A 17,459-nucleotide genomic window follows, 5' to 3' on the forward strand; every position below is an offset into this window, starting at 1 on the left:
ATACCTTGTGGACTGGACATCGCTGCGAATTTGGCGCGCGAAACGTGTTAGAGTCAGATTTTCGTTCAGTGCAGTACTGCTCGTCTTGGCGTGTTCACTGGATGATTGATGCGCGCCAGTGCTCCAGAGCGTCAATGCTGAATTTATTGAAGTATCTATGAGGAAGCAAATAACACAAGCCCATGGTAAGCCGCTGGGGTCGAGACATAGCTGGGTCATTTCAGAATGAGTTGAGGGCGGAAGAAGGAAGCGACAAGCAGACAGCACAGAAATATTGGTAAGAATCTCGATTAGCTTGGTGACATTGTCCTGTCAGTGTCTGTCCGTACGATAGCCTGGTGCGCCAGGAACATCCAGTTATTTGCACATGATTAGTCTGTCACAGGAGTGAGAGAGGGGGGAGGAGGGGGAGGGAAGGACGGGGAAGAAAGTACGACTGACCCTGCACGGGTGTTGCCGGATGTAGAGCACAGAGGGGCATGGCTGCTGCTGCATGTTGCTGTTGTGTTGGTGCCACCATCGAGAAATTGCTCTTATTTACATTTTTCGAACTGTCGAGCAAAGCAGGTTTAAGTCGCTCAGTGGACATTGCTTCATGCATGCTGCATTTGCGGATGATGAAGGTGTTCTTTCCTCTTGATATTACTTCATATGAGCTGGAATGTAGAGGTGTAAGAGGAGGACTTACGATATCATCACACAGACAAACGTGTTACAGTTTCCAAATCTCTGACAATGAAAGGATGACATTGACCATGGCGTTGCGAGTTATAAGGCCAAAGTTCTTGCATAAGCAACTCAAGTTTTTATAGAAAATCAGTATCATATCAGTGCAGCTGTGCTGCATAGAGTGTTGATGGGATAAAATTACCGGGAACATCCAGCTGTTCACCGAATACCAACTGTGCCGACGAGAAACACAAATCATCCTTTACAGCTGTCCATAGGCTGTGCAGAGCCCATGGCAATGAATCGATCCCAGCATCTCTGTGGCACATGAGAGTAGAATTCAGGCAGCAGTGTATGTGTTCCACCATGCCATTACTGGCAGTGTGATAGCTTGTGATATGAGTGTGATGACAGACACAAAGGTGACAGATCGTTGAACAGAGGACCCTCAAACTGATGGTTGCAGTCCATGGTGATTTCAAGTGAAATTAAATTTGGGATACTGGGCACCAAAAAGTGTCTTGGCAATGGATTCAGCCATGTCATCTGCAAGTGGTACGGTGTCTGGCCATCTGGCGTAACGATCAATGGTTGTACATAAGTAGTAGTGACCATCAATATAGGTTAATGAGCCATTGAGATCCAGATGTATGTGTGCAAAACATGCTGTCAAGAGAGGAAAATCCTAAATTGTTGCAGACCGTACCATGAAACTTTGTTTTTCTGGCACAAGACACAGGAATACATGAGGCTGTCTTTTTTTAACACAAGACTACACATTGCTTAGCACAAGATTCATTATGGCTTTGGTGCCAGGGCGAGACAAGTTATGGATGGCATTAAAGGCATCAATGTTTTTGCAGGATTAAAGGACTTAGAGAGCAGCACTGCAGTTGCACCTCATACCGTTCCCAGATCCATCCACTGCCACACAAGTCGAATGAAACGATGGAGATGCGCCATCAAGGACGAACTGTTGTATAAATGCATCCACCAGCTGGTCATCTGGAATTTTAGACCACTCCACCATCGTTAAGCTGGCAATATTCTTGTAAAGGCAATCTTGTCCTTGCCCATGATGTGGTGTATGTCTGTACTAAACTGAGTCACTAAGTTGGCCTGATGACATTGACATAGGGAAACAAATACAGTTGGCCAGAAGTGAGTGGTGAGAGTTCTCAAAACAGCAAAATGTTCTTCTAATAATTTCCGGGTATGCAGCCGGATCCTGTCGACATTCTGCCACGATATTTCGGCCGAGAGACGTCCGGCCATCATCAGGAGTCGCGGTATTTATACCGATTCTCGCGCACGTGTTGACATGCGCGGCATAGCCGAGTTGTACGTGCTGCCCTCGGTGGTGAAAGTAAAAGATCATCTAGTCATTGAGTATCGAATGACGCTGTCTATTCTGCTGTGAATGTATAATTTTAATAACAGGATTCCAAGTTTTATCCAGTTGAAAGCCGTTGTCACGATTTATAAGATTATCCGCAAGACGTATTTCCACTGATTCCTTGATTACGGAATCCCAAAATCCGGAAACCGGAGCTAAAATTTTTGTTCCATTGTATTCCATTGAATGTCCCAATGAAATACAGTGCTCTGCTACTGCCGATTTTGACGGTTGCCGCAGACGGGTGTATCTTTCATGTTCTGTACATCGTTCATGGACAGTTCTTGTCGTCTGGCCAATATATGCAGAGCCACATTCACAGGGAATTTTGTAGACGCCTGCTTTATGGAAGAAACGCAGTTGATTTAAAGTCGTCATCAGCGTCCTCAGTGCGCTGCTTCCTGTTATGACAGTTGCGCATGGCCTTTCTTATTTGGCGTGAAGTGTAGCTATTCTCTTTAAAAACCATCTCCAAGTGTTCTAATTCTGCGTGGAGGTTTTCATCGTCCGATATTACATGCGCTCGATGTATTAAGGTACTGAGAACACCGGCTGTTTGTGCTGGGTGGTGGCAGCTTGACGCCTGGAGATACAGATCAGTGTGAGTCGGTTTCCTGTACACAGAATGTCCTAATGACCCATCATTTTTACGGCATACTAGCACGCCTAGAAATGGTAAAGTGCCATCTTTTTCAATCTCCATCGTGAATTTGATGTTCTCATGTAAAGAGTTTAAATGATGAAGGAATTTCTCCAGTGCCTGTCTGCCATGAGGCCATACAACAAAAGTATCATCTACGTACCGCCAGAAGACCGTAGGCTTTAAGACAGCAGACTCAAGTGCTTTCTCCTCAAAGTCCTCCATAAAGAGATTAGCTACCACAGGGGACAAAGGGCTCCCCATGGCGACGCCATCTGTTTGTTCAAAGAATTCGTCATTGAATAGAAAGTACGTTGAGGAAAGTATATGTTCAAACAAGGCCGTCATTTCTGCACTGAATAAGTTACCAATAAGATGTAACGATTCCATTAAAGGCACTTTGGTAAATAGTGAGACCACGTCAAAGCTTACTAATAAATCCGAGCTGCTAAGCTTAACTTCCTTCAAGCGACTGACAAAATCCTCGGAATTACGTATATGGTGGCAACAGTTACCCACATACAGCTTTAGTAGTGAGGCCAGATATTTTGCTGTAGAATAGGTGGCAGCACCAATATTACTCACTATTAATCGTAGTGGGGCACCATCCTTGTGTATCTTGGGAAGACCGTAGAGTCTTGGTGGTACTGCATTGTGTGGTCTCAATCTCTTGATAATTTGTTCAGGTAGAGAACAGTCGTTCAAAAGGGTAGCAGTTTTCCTTGATATTCGGCTTGTTGGGTCCTTTTCAATTCTGCGGTACGTGGAATCATTTAGCTGACAATATATCTTCTCGTTGTAGGCTTCCCTTGTCAGAAGAACTGTGGCGTTACCCTTATCCGCAGGCAGTACGACTGTGCTAGTATCTTCAATGAGGCTGCGGAGAGCAGCTCTTTCAGCTGGCGAGATGTTACTCCGTTGTGGCGCACATTTCAACAACGTTCGGCAAGATTCACGTCGAATTTCGTCTGCATTATCCGCAGGGAGACGTCTAACAGCTTCCTCAATGGAACTGATGAAATCCGTTAAAGGCAGTGAAGCAGGAGTAGGGGCGAAGTTTAAACCTTTCGCAAGCACTGACATATCCAGTACGTGGATATCCTGAACCATCTCCTCCCCGTAAAGGTATTTGATGTGACTTCTGAAATTTTCCCGGCGTATTTGTTCTTCTAATAATTTCCGGGTATGCAGCTGGATCCCGTCGACATTCTGCCAGGATATTTCGGCCCAGAGACGTCCGGCCATCATCAGGAGTTGGCCGTCCAAAATCGAACTGCAATGTTTGATGGCCTGGTACAGAGTGAGTGGCTACCTATCTACAGAGTTCCATTTAGTTTGTGCATCTGTAAGATAACATGTATTTCTCAGTGTATAGTGCAGGAAACATGGGTTCATATCTATGTTGATTTAAATCTTGTTGATTTAAATCAATGTCCAATGGCAGCTAATGTCATCAATTCCTCTGTGTATTGACACATATCTGTCGAAATCACTGTGTACTCTGTGCTGAAGAAACCGCATTGCAGCTTGTTGACCAGAATGGTGAAAGTTTCACATTATCAGTGTTTGGTGAAGAAGAAACATTTTGCTGATTCTAATCAGTATAAGAACTCGATCGCACATTTTTGGTTGGAGTTTCACGGCTGGAGTACAGAACGAAAGTTGTCAGTATTTGATAAAGTAGAAGATGTTTTAGGAGGAATATCCATTGTCTATGATGACGAAAATGCTGACACTGTTTGTAAATATTTTGTGTGAAATAGCTGGAAAGTCAGCAATGTAGGACACCTTTTGTAATGTTACCCTATGTGTGAATGATGAGATGGTGTAAGATAACAATTTATTCAGGAAATACACCTTGAAAGGGACACCGGTAACATAAGCGTGTTACAAACACAAAAGGCACCAGGAAGATAGAGATATCACTTTCCACCACACTGCACAATGCACTTGGATCAATCGATCTTATGATCCCCACAACATAATCTATTCATTCTGGCACCAGGGACAAATGAAATATACAAGCCAAGTTTTTAGAATTTTGATCTTCTGTACATTCTCTTCAAATCGAGAATACTGAGACCCAGCAGAAACACGACTGAGAACGAATTTCGAGAGGCACTCTCAGAGGAAATTGGTTAGTATCCCTTCATGTTCATTGGTTAATTATTTCACCCTGTAACTCACAAATTAAATTAATATATAAAAACTACTTATGCTTAAGGATCCACTGTCTTTCTGTTTAATTCAGTCCAAACTATTTTTGCATTTATTTATTTATATTGCAAAACTAGTTGTAGACACAGACCACTGAAGACTTTCCTGCATTGTGTGTGTGTTGAACTGAAATTTTCTTTGAGGAGCATAGCCACCTATTGTTGAAATTTCTTTTCTAGACCGAAAGGTGTCAGGCAAGCAGTAGACTGAAATTGTGTCATGTGGGTGCTCGAGATCTGTTGTGATTTTATATGTATCAAAGTAAACATTAGTACAATTGCCTTCCTTAGAGTAGCCTGATACTTAGGTCTTTATGACACATGTCATGTGAGTGATATAAACAAGTGGAATGAAGTGGAATGCAGAAGATTTGCAGAAGGAGCTGAATTCATGAATTACTACTCCGAAACTCCAAAAATTATTGAGGAAAAACACAAATTAATAAATCTAGAGGAAAGGGAATGAAAAACAAGACAGTTAGTGTGATAGAAAAATGACAGAAGCTGTATCCACAGAATGTAAATCGGTAGCAAACAAAAGAGTGTCATGTAAATACAATGAGTTGACAGATTCAGTGAAATAAGCAATTCAGGATAAAAACACTATCAGTGACAAGACAACTCCCATTAAATCTTACAAAAGAAAGAGACAGTTTATAAGTGAGCATTTACGTATTTATATGTCCATTACTAAGCATATACATGTAACTGATGTCATTTTGTAGATGCTTGTATGTCTGTAGGAACACATATATACGTTGCGGTAAAAATATAGGATGTAATTAGCTGTTAATATTGCTGACCTAAATACAGCTTGTCCATCAAACAATACATAGTAAATTGTTTAGACACAAATACACATACATATGCAACAAATTAAATTAAATTAGTACTTAAGACCATCTTCAGGACATCTTTTGATTTTTTCTAGCTATTAAAATTCCTTTCCTGTGAGCCACACTTGGTGGCGGCGTTTCCAAAAAATCTAACTATTGAATCATAGGTCTTCCCTGACAATACATTAAATTAAGGGTGATTCACAGTATTAATCAACACAATGAAATGGAATGGCAGGCAGTGCTTTATAATAGATATTCATCTTAAAGATATGTGGTAAATTGCTGAGAAGTTAAAGAGTACAAAAATTGTTCTCCAAACATTTCACATAATCGACATTTAGTTGCTATAGTAGATATATACATACAAATATAAAAAACAATATTTAGATTGGTATAAATAGTACCTCTACCTCAGCTATTGAGTTTTTCCTTATAAGTACAGAATACCATTCATATACAACTGTATTTTTCTTCTTTAATAGAGATGACATTTTCATCGTTAAAAAAGGCAATTTAATGAAAGTATAAATTTCTGTTCTTATTGACGCATATTGTATGCCTTTTCTTGGTCCAAATGTTGCTTTCAGATATCTGTCCTCTTTTGTGAAAGATCACTCAACGGAAAAAAAATCAAAGTCGACAAGAAACAGTTGCTACATCTCATGAAAATAATGCAAAATTATGGAGTAATGACTAAAGGCCAATACACACTGTTCTTCAAGGCACCATCATGTCATGGCACCATTACATCTCAGCACCATCATGTCAAGATGTATTCAAGTGCAAAACAACGCAAAATAGAGTTTGTGTAGGAAAATAGTTATTTAGTAGTTCAAAGGGGAATTTCACATACTATACAAAGAGCTCAAGGAAGAAGAATATTCATTTTATGTTTTAGGAACTTGAAGCATCAGTTTCTTCATTCATCACGTTAAAATGCACCCAGAATTACTAAAAGGAACACAGTGTTACAAGCTGCCACCACACCCCACGAAACATTGGTTTGTTTAAGGTTAAGTTTAGTTGCTGGTCCAGTGCAAATTTTAGTGTAATAGTCATATGTCCCTCAATACCTTTCTCTTCGAGATTCATAGGTTTTCTTTATGTCTTGTATTTAGCATTTAATAGTTCGAGTGCCTTATTTGTCCTGGAGCTAGCTGCTGAAACCATATAAATATTTACTGCTGGTACTTGCTAAATTGTTTCACACACAATCCAGAGAGCTACTTAACAGTAAATAAGCCTGCCACAAACAAACAACTGCCACAAACTAAATGTTTTAGTCTATTTCTTTTTGAAACAGCGCACATGACTGAAACAATGAAATGAAACAAATTATAATGAATAATGAGCAAAAAAACTGGTATTAACCACAAAAACCACAAACAGTGCTATAAATAGATCTGTGCTTGGTCATGTATCTAAGGGAAGTGAGTTTGTGGGTCATATGATCAACAACAGATGGATAAGAAACAATGAAATGAATCAATTTATAATGAATAATGAACAAAAAACAATTGGTATTAACCACAAAAACCACAAACAGTGATATAAGTAGATCTGTGCTTGGCGGTGTATCTAGAGAAAATGGGTTTTTGGGTCATGTAATTAACAACAGATGGATGATGTCAGCTGGTAAAACATTCTTCCCGAGAAACCTTGACGATGCTTTGACATGACATGACAGGATGGGATGGCCAGTGCGGATGCCGTCATTTGAAATGCATTGCGCAATGATTTGAAGGGGTGGTATGTGAAGTGTCATGATGGCCATTGTGAATTGGCCTTAAGAAGACACACCGAGCGAGGTGGCGCTGTGGTTAGCACACTGGACTCGCATTCTGAAGGACGACAGTTCAATCCCGCGTCTGGCCATTCTTATTTAGGTTTTCCGTGATTTCCCTAAATCACTCCAGGCAAATGCCGGGATGGTTCCTTTGAAAGGGCACGACTGACTTCCTTCCCCGTCCTTCCCTAATCCGATGAGACCAATGACCTCGCAGTTTGGTCTCTTCCCCCAAACAACCCAACCCAACCCCTTAAGAAGACACAGATCCAATACTATAACACAGGTGCATACAGCAAAAATTGAACTTCCTGTGTGAGTAACCAACAACACTGTGACTGAGCTGTGCAATTACCACAATTTGAAGTGCATTCTGTAATGTTTATATATTTCACTTCTCCTGTTTTATTGCATCGATCTTAATTGCGAACTTATGTGTTTGTTTTCCTACCTCTGGCAGTTGTAATGTCAGTCTGCTATTTTGGCAGGTATCTTGTTGATGAACAATTTGTCATAGGTTACAGTTCTGTTACATTTTACATTACAGTAGCTATATTCTGTGGATAATATCTCTGGGCTGTAGACAGATCAAAGATGTACATTTTATTTCGTTTAAGGCCAATACAGTGAAATAATGTAATGTTAATAAAGACTGTTGTATTACAGCAGTAATTTTGATTATAAAGTTTTGGGAAAGATACTCTGTGATATCCTTTATGATCTTTAATGTATTTACCTCCATGGAGGTGTTTGAAGATCTACTGCACAGAGATGGCACTTTTATGACTATCACTACAGCCAACATCTGCTGCTTTGGGAAGGGAAGTAAGATCTTTGAATGTTTATAATTGTGACGCAAATACTGATATATTCACAGAAATAAAGCAGTTGAGATAACTGCAGAACACTGGCTGTTGTGTACATGTCATTTGTGATTAGTTGGCAGAGATATCAGCCAAAAACAGTAGAACATGAAATTTATCATGGAGATGAAACAGCACATATCATGTGGCTACTTCTGAACAAGAAAAGAAGGTGGACAACAATAAACAATTGGTAATTGTGTGCCACAGTGAGCCTATTACTACTGTCTCCTCACACTGCCACTGACTCCCTCTTATTGCTGCTATCTCATTCATTCATTTCCACTGCTGCTGTATAGCCTCACTGTCTCTGTCTCTCTCTTGCTTGTTCTCATTGTCACATTTTCTTTCTCTCATTAATACTGTGTTTCGCCACTTCCACTCTCTCCTTCTTTTTATTCCTTGGCCACTGGCTCTATCTCCTTTTCCTAGCACTGTTCTGTCACTTTTAACTATAGTTCAAATGGCTCTAGGCACTATTGGATTTAACATCTGATGTTATCAGTTCGCTATACTTAGAAAGACTTAGACGTAACTAACCTGAGGACATCACACACATCCATGCCCAAGGCAGGATGCGAATCTGCGACTGTAGCAGCAGCGTAGTTCCAGATTGAAGCGCCTAGAACGGCTCGGCCATAGCGGACAGCTGTTAACTATGTTCCAGTGCCATGGTGTCCCTCTTTTTCTCTCACAGTGTCATCGCTCTTTCGGTACCACAACCAGTGTGTACTATCTTCCAGTGTTTATTACTTTCCCATCTCTTTCCTACTGCCACTGTCATGTTCTCTCTCGACATAAAAAGTGTGAATATGTTCACATACCAAAAGTTTTAGAACTTTTAAGGTGCCAAGGGAAGTAGCATCAGACAGCTGGTACCCTATATTTCAGTTAGAGTATTTTAGTTTAAACAGGAGCATATTCGCCTTTTTTGTGCTCCAGTAGGAGCATTTTTCCGCCAGCTCCCTTCTCTTTCCTGCTACAGCAGGGCACATCACCCATATGAAAACAGCTTTATGTGCCAGTAAAACTCTGTTAGTTTGCTTATGTGAAACTGAAATAACACAAAACTAATTTTACACCTCAGACTAGATTCTAAGTGCACAAAAATTTTGCATGTTCTTCGGTACTAAAACAAGGGATTCCCAGATTCCTTCCTGTGACAACAAAGACGCTTTGCAGCACGTCTATGCTACATCACTTTACAAACTGGTTTTTCGCCTCAAAGTGGAATTTAGGTACATATTTTATGTGTACAAGTAAGATAAAACTGAACCTCTATCTCCGAAACAGATAAAGATATTTAAAAAAATTCAAGATTGTTCAGGATTGGAATTATTTTTTATTTATTATTTTTATTTAATCATTATTTTTAATTTTTATTATTTATTTATTTATTATTTTTAGCTAAAAATAGCTGTGTGGGGTATGGGCTGCAACCCTAGCACATGTTGTTTATTTATACATTATATTGTATAAAACATACATTTTATTAGGAAATTCGATGAAGGGGCAAGTCAGTTTAAGTCAGTATCTTAGACTACACGTAAGATTTCGAACTTCATTGTGTAACGTAACTTCAAATAAATTTATGTACACCTGAATCTTTCTTTGACTGCTCACGTTATTAGAGAACTGTAGTGTTACTGTAGTGTTCTCTGGCCCATCATCACTTACGAAATTTTCAAAAACAATCAGCTGCAGTGGAGCATGAAAAAGGATTTCAGTTCTCACCCTTTTTTTTAACAATTTGAGCCACCCATCCAATTTCAAAAACTGTTCATCTGTGTTTTTCAAGATTAACATTTGTCAAGAATTTTACTTTGATTTACTTTTATTTGAAAATTACCTTGGCAATTACACCACAATTGGGTTGAATGAGCTGGGATAATGATTTAATTCGGATCAAAGTGCTAAAATCAACCTGTGAGTTTCAAGTGTACCATTCCAACATCAAGACTGAAAAACGATATTATTTCAAAATCAATATTTTAAACTGGACACTGAAACATTATGGAACCAAAAGATTATGTGGACGAAAAATTGGACTGTGGAACTGTGAGTACCAGTGGTTACAACCACTTTGGATGTCACAACAACTGAGGTGTATCATGTACTTTTATTACATCTTTCTTGAGTGTCATCAAAGTACTAGGCTGTGCTTTTTGTACAGGGGTGGGGCCAACAATCGAGAGGTGAAGGAGGTGGCAAATCTGATATGAGATAATGAGGAGGCGGTTGAAGATAATGTGAGTCATTACAGTCTGAAGAAGAAGAAGTAGGTGAAGAGTCAGACAGTATCTGTGCACCAATTGAAAGGTTCAGTGCTGAGGAAATAGAGTTGGTGATAGTAGCAACCTTTTTAACATGCTGCAAATCTGATTGGGGAGAAATTAGATAAACAACATCAGAGGGTAGACAGCCAGACTGGGGAAAAATTCGAAAATCAGACAAAAATTTGGCCATCTAGATAAAAACTTAGAGAGAAGAGGTTATTTACTAAAATCTATCAGAAAAGATTAGGATGATGTTAAATTCAGATAGAGAAAACTGAAAAGATAACTGAAAGGTTAGAAGTGGATTTAAACGATTTTAAATAATCCTTTCAGATTACGCTGATACTATAGCTCCCTACTTAGCACTCATATACAACCGCTCGCTCACTGATAGATCTGTACCTACAGATTGGAAAATTGTGCAGGTCGCACCAGTATTCAAGAAGGGTAGTAGGAGTAATCCATTTAACTACAGACCTATATCATTGACGTCGGTTTGCAGTAGGGTTTTGTACCATATACTGTATTCAAACATTATGAATCAACTCGAAGGAAACGATCTATTGACACGTAATCAGCATGGCTTCAGAAAACATCGCTCTTGTGCAACACAGCTAGCTCTTTATTCACACGAAGTAATGGCCACTATCGACAGAGGATCTCAAGTTGATTCCGTATTTCTAGATTTCCGGAAAGCTTTTGACACCGTTCCTCACAAGCGACTTCTAATCAAGCTGCGGGCCTATGGGGTATCGTCTCAGTTGTGCGACTGGATTCGTGATTTCCTGTCAGGAAGGTCGCAGTTCGTAGTAATAGACGGCAAATCATCGAGTAAAACTGAAGTGATATCAGGTGTTCCCCAGGGAAGCGTCCTGGGACCTCTGCTGTTCCTCATCTATATATATGACCTGGGTGACAATCTGAGCAGTTCTCTTAGATTGTTCGCAGATGATGCTGTAATTTACCGTCTAGTAAGGTCATCTGAAGACCAGTATCAGTTGCAAAGTGATTTAGAAAAGATTGCTATATGGTGTGTCAGGTGGCAGTTAACGCTAAATAACGAAAAGTGTGAGATGATCCACATGAGTTCCAAAAGAAATCCATTGGAATTCGATTACTCGATAAATAGTACAATTCTCAAGGCTGTCAATTCAACTAAGTACCTGGGTGTTAAAATTACGAACAACTTCAGTTGGAAGGACCACATAGATAATATTGTCGGGAAGGCGAGCCAAAGGTTGCGTTTCATTGGCAGGACACTTAGAAGATGCAACAAGTCCACTAAAGAGACAGCTTACACTACACTCGTTCGTCCTCTGTTAGAATATTGCTGCGCGGTGTGGGATCTTTACCAGGTGGGATTGACGGAGGACATCGAAAGGGTGCAAAAAAGGGCAGCTCGTTTTGTATTATCACGTTATAGGGGAGAGAGTGTGGCAGATATGATACACGAGTTGGGATGGAAGTCATTACAGCATAGACGTTTTTCGTCACGGCGAGACCTTTTTACGAAATTTCAGTCACCAACTTTCTCTTCCGAATGCGAAAATATTTTGTTGAGCCCAACCTACATAGGTAGGAATGATCATCAAAATAAAATAAGAGAAATCAGAGCTCTAACAGAAAGGTTTAGGTGTTCGTTTTTCCTGTGGAATAGTAGAGAGATAGTATGATTGTGGTTCGATGAACCCTCTACCAAGCACTTAAATGTGAATTGCAGAGTAGTCATGTAGATGTAGATGTAGATGTAAAAGGCATGCAAATACAGAGCACTGTAAGATTGAAATTTTTATTAGTTCTGTAGAAAATAAAACCAAGAAGGTAGAAAACAAACTGATCAGTGAGATAGAGAGAAAGGGAGCCTAAAAACCTTGCAATCTATAATTAAAAATGAAAGTGACAGTATTAATTTGAAACTGAACGAATGAAACAGAATATTTAATAAAGAAATGTCAGATGTTAAAGCTCATGAAATTTTTGTAGGAGAGATGGTAGGAATAGTATAATCATAAAGAATTTTTCCAGGGAAAACAAACTCCACTCCATGGATTTCATTTTCCAATGTAGGCATTATCGTATATAGTATAATATAGTGTAATAATCAGACAACTCGAAAATTAAACTCGTACAGAAACTTTTAGACATGGAGAAACTGTCATGGGAAAATAAGAAGATACTCATATGTACAGGTATGACTTTTGTTGAATTCAAAAAGTGTTTTTTGAACAGATTTTGATCTGAAACCAAACAAGCTAAGATTAAACTGAAGTTCTTGAGCAGAAAAGAAGGTAGTTTTCACGTGAAAGTTTTTTGTAAACAGCAACTTTAAACACTTGAACACTTAGATAAACTATTAGATGAGATAAAACAAACAGATGCAACAAAGAGGCCTTTGTCACATAAGGTAATCTGGGAGTTAATTTACAGACCACATGAGTCTACCAAACAGTTTTTAAAATGTGTTGATAAACTAATGTAGCATTAGAAAGAAATGAGAGACAAAGGGATAGTCAAAGGTAACATGTATTTTGTCAAAATTGGAATAGCCCAATCGTCACCATGGAGACAGAAATAAAAGGATCAATTATCATGATAATAGTAATAGGATGGACAACCACTGGAATGACAGATACAGAGATGATGACAGGCGAAATAAGAATTGGAATGATAGATGAAGAGATGATGAAAGGGGTCATGAGCAAAGAAGTAGGCAACGGGAATGTAATCATAGTAGGTTCGATATCAGGAATTTTGAAAATAGAAGAAATGGATTGGAAGACTAAACTGCACTTTATAGGGAGCCTGTTAGTTTGGTGTGAGACAACATAGATGTCAAAATTAGCCTACTAAATTTAGAAGAGGCGGTGGTAATTTCAGAGGGTTTTCATAGTAGAGATTACAGTAGTTCACACCAGGTAATGGCATAGAGTTTGGCAGAGATTTTTAGGAAGATATGTTACAGGAAATGAAACATGAAGAAAATGGGAAGTAGAGAGCTGAAGTTGATCACGATGATGATGTCTTCGCCAGCTGGAGTGGCCAAGCGGTTCTAGGCACCTCAGTCAGGAACCGCGCGACCGCTATGCTCGCAGATTCGAACTGCCGCGGGCTTGGATATGTGTGATGTCCTTAGGTTAGTTAGGTTTAAGTAGTTCTGAGTTCTAGGGAACTGATGACCTCAGATGTAGGGTCCCATAGTGCTCAGAGCCATTTGAACCAGTTTGATGAAGTCTTCACAAATTTATGTGATGAATCTTGTAACTATAACAGAGTTTTGATCAAAGATACTAATGATGATAACTGTGAAACTTCCTGGCAGATTAAAACTGTGTACCCGACCGAGACTTGAACTCGGGACCTTTGCCTTTCGCGGGCAAGTGCTCTACCAACTGAGCTACCGAAGCACGACTCACGCCCGGTACTCACAGCTTTACTTCTGCCAGTATCCGTCTCCTACCTTCCAAACTTTACAGAAGCTCTTCTGCGAACCTTTAATCTGCCAGGGAGTTTCATATCAGCGCACACTCCGCTGCAGAGTGAAAATCTCATTCTGGAAACATCCCCCAGGCTGTGGCTAAGCCATATCTCCACAGTATCCTTTCTTTCAGGAGTGCTAGTTCTGCAAGATTCGCAGAAGAGTTTCTGTAAAGTTTGGAAGGTAGGAGACGGATACTGGCAGAAGTAAAGCTATGCGTGAAGCGTTCAGTGAATTCGAAAGTAAAATTCTATGTACCAACTTGACAGAAAATCCTAGGAAGTTCTGGTCTTACGTTAAATCAGTAAATGGCTCGAAACAGCATATCCAGACACTCCGGGATGATAATGGCTTTGAAACAGAGGATGACACGTGTAAAGCTGAAATAATAAACACCTTTTTCCAAAGCTGTTTCACAGAGGAAGACCGCACTGCAGTTTCTTCTCTAAATCCTCGCACAAACGAAAAAAGGCTGACATCGAAATAAGTGTCCAAGGAATAGAAAAGCAACTGAAATCAGTCAACAGAGGAAAGTCCACTGGACCTGACGGAATACCAATTCGATTCTACACAGAGTACGCGAAAGAACTTGCCCCCCTATTAACAGCAATGTACCGCAAGTCTCTAGAGGAAGGGAAGATTCCAAATGATTGGAAAAGAGCAGAGGTAGTCCCAGTCTTCAAAAGGGGTCGTCGAGCAGATGCGCAAAACTATAGACCTATATCTCTGACGTCGATCTGTTGTAGAATTTTAGAACATGTTTTTTGCTCGAGTATCATGTCGTTTTTGGAAACCCAGAATCTACTCTGTAGGAATCAACATGGATTCCGGAAACAGCGATCGTGTGAGACCAAAGTCGCTTTATTTGTTAGTGAGACCCAGAAATTATTAGATACAGGCTCCCAGGTAGATGCTATTTTCCTAGACTTCCAGAAGGCGTTCGATACAGTTCCCCACTGTCGCCTGATAAACAAAGTAAGAGCCTACGGAATATCAGACCAGCTGTGCCGCTGGATTGAAGAGTTTTTAGCAAACAGAACACAGCATGTTGTTATCAATGGAGAGACGTCTACAGACTTTAAAGTAACCTCTGGCGTGCCACAGGGGAGTGTTATCGGACCATTGCTTTTCACAATATATATAAATGACCTAGTAGATAGTGTCGGAAGTTCCATGCGGCTTTTCGCAGATGATGCTGTAGTATACAGAGAAGTTGTAGCATTAGAAAATTGTATCGAAATGCAGGAAGATCTGCAGCGGATAGGCACTTGGTGTAGGGAGTGGCAACTGACCTTTAACATAGACAAATGTAATGTATTGCGAATACATAGAAAGAAGGATCCTTTATTGTATGATTGTATGATAGCGGAACAAACACTGGTAGCAGTTACTTCTGTAAAATATCTGGGAGTATGCATGTGGAACGATTTGAAATGGAATGGTCATATAAAATTAATTGTTGGTAAGGCGGGTACCAGGTTGTGATTCATTGGGAGATTCCTTAGAAAATGTAGTCCATCAACAAAGGAGGTGGCTTACAAAACACTCGTTCGACCTATAGTTGAGTATTGCTCATCATTGTGGGATCCGTACCAGATCAAGTTGACGGAGGAGATAGAGAAGATCCAGAGAAGAGCAGCGCGTTTCGTCACAGGGTTCTTTGGTAACTGTGATAGCATTACGGAGATGTTTAGCAAACTCAAGTGGCACACTCTGCAAGACAGGCGCTCTGCATCGCGGTTTAGCTTGCTCGGCAGGTTTCGAGAGGGTGCGTTTCTGGATGAGGTATCGAATATACTGCTTCCCCCTACTTATACCTCCCGTGGAGATGACGAATATAAAATTAGAGAGATTCGAGCGCGCACCGAGGCTTTCAGACAGTCTTGCTTCCCGCACGTAAGGTGCCCTCTGCCACACACCGTTGGGTGGCTTGCGGAGTATGAATGTAGATGTGGATGTCTGCACTGGAGCAGTTCACTGACACTGAGCGCGACAGTCGCTTATCTTGTAACTAATCAGTAGTGCCCAGGAAGACTATCCTAGTTGCCTATATGTCCCGGGTGACACTGATATCTCTGATTGCACGTATGAAAGTGATCTTCTCATTAAATCGGAATCTGACGAGTGCTCTATTGCACTTTCACACTGCTCGTCCCACTCCTGACAAGCACTCATCGGCAGACATTAGATCTCTACCACTTGATGGCTCATCGACAATGGACAAATCTATGGCATTGCAAACGCATAAAGCTGCCAGTTTGTCAGTTGCAGTAAACGGATGCCTGACCCAGAACCCACTGCTATCTCTGTCTTGCTGCATACATTGAATGGGGGATTAATTATAAAATTACAATAATTTTGGTAGCTGTGTGTCCGTAACCGGTTGGCCCTGAGTAGTATTAGTATGCAATCTGACTGCATAATATAACAATAAAGAATGAAAGGAAATTTGCGTGAACGCAATTGATTAATTAAGTCCCCTGCAACTATAAAAGCTAAGAAACAACAAAGCACAAGTGTAGCTGTTCTGTGTGTGGTAGTGTGGTTCAACATACATGTATCTGGCACGGTTCTTCCTAAATATAACAAGAAATTTTAAACACCATTTACAATGAAGTAATTAAAAAATCCAGAAATACTATAATTGCACATAGAAACCAGAATTACAGTCTAATACATAAACACGAGCCAGATGCTTTGTTCAATGAACCTGTGACCAAGAGGCATTGTTATTTAGGGAATTGGAAATTTTGTTGTTACTTTCATATATATTGACGAAAAATACACTGTGATCATTGCAACGTCTTACATCTACACATTACACCAACTGAACAGCATCTGCTCTCTCGCCCAACAGAACAACTGAACACAACATGCTCTCAACTAGTACTGCTCTCGACATCCTCTCAACAAGCACTGCCCATGACTACCTCTGAACTACAACTACCTTCGACATTCTCTGAACAACTACTGCTGCACCAGTGGAGGCGGCGGAATAATACTCTTTGGCGCAATCTCTGGCGCTGTGACTCAGTGTATCCACCTTTCACATGCCCCTCCTCCACCGGCTAGAATTTGATGGTATTTTTGCCAGCATTGGTCGTGAAAATACCACCAAATTCGTCCAAAAAAAATACAGACAAAAATAAAAGATGATATTAATAAGTAAATATCACATAACTAAATAAATTTTTGGCTTTGCACTGACCCTTCAATAACCTAATTTGTCAAATACAGTGAGGAATACAAATGCTTGCATACATGTGATTTTACATAATAGTTTACACCAGTATTATTCA

This window comes from Schistocerca gregaria, chromosome 5, assembly GCF_023897955.1.
Source record: "Schistocerca gregaria isolate iqSchGreg1 chromosome 5, iqSchGreg1.2, whole genome shotgun sequence".
Lineage (NCBI taxonomy): Eukaryota > Metazoa > Arthropoda > Insecta > Orthoptera > Acrididae > Schistocerca > Schistocerca gregaria.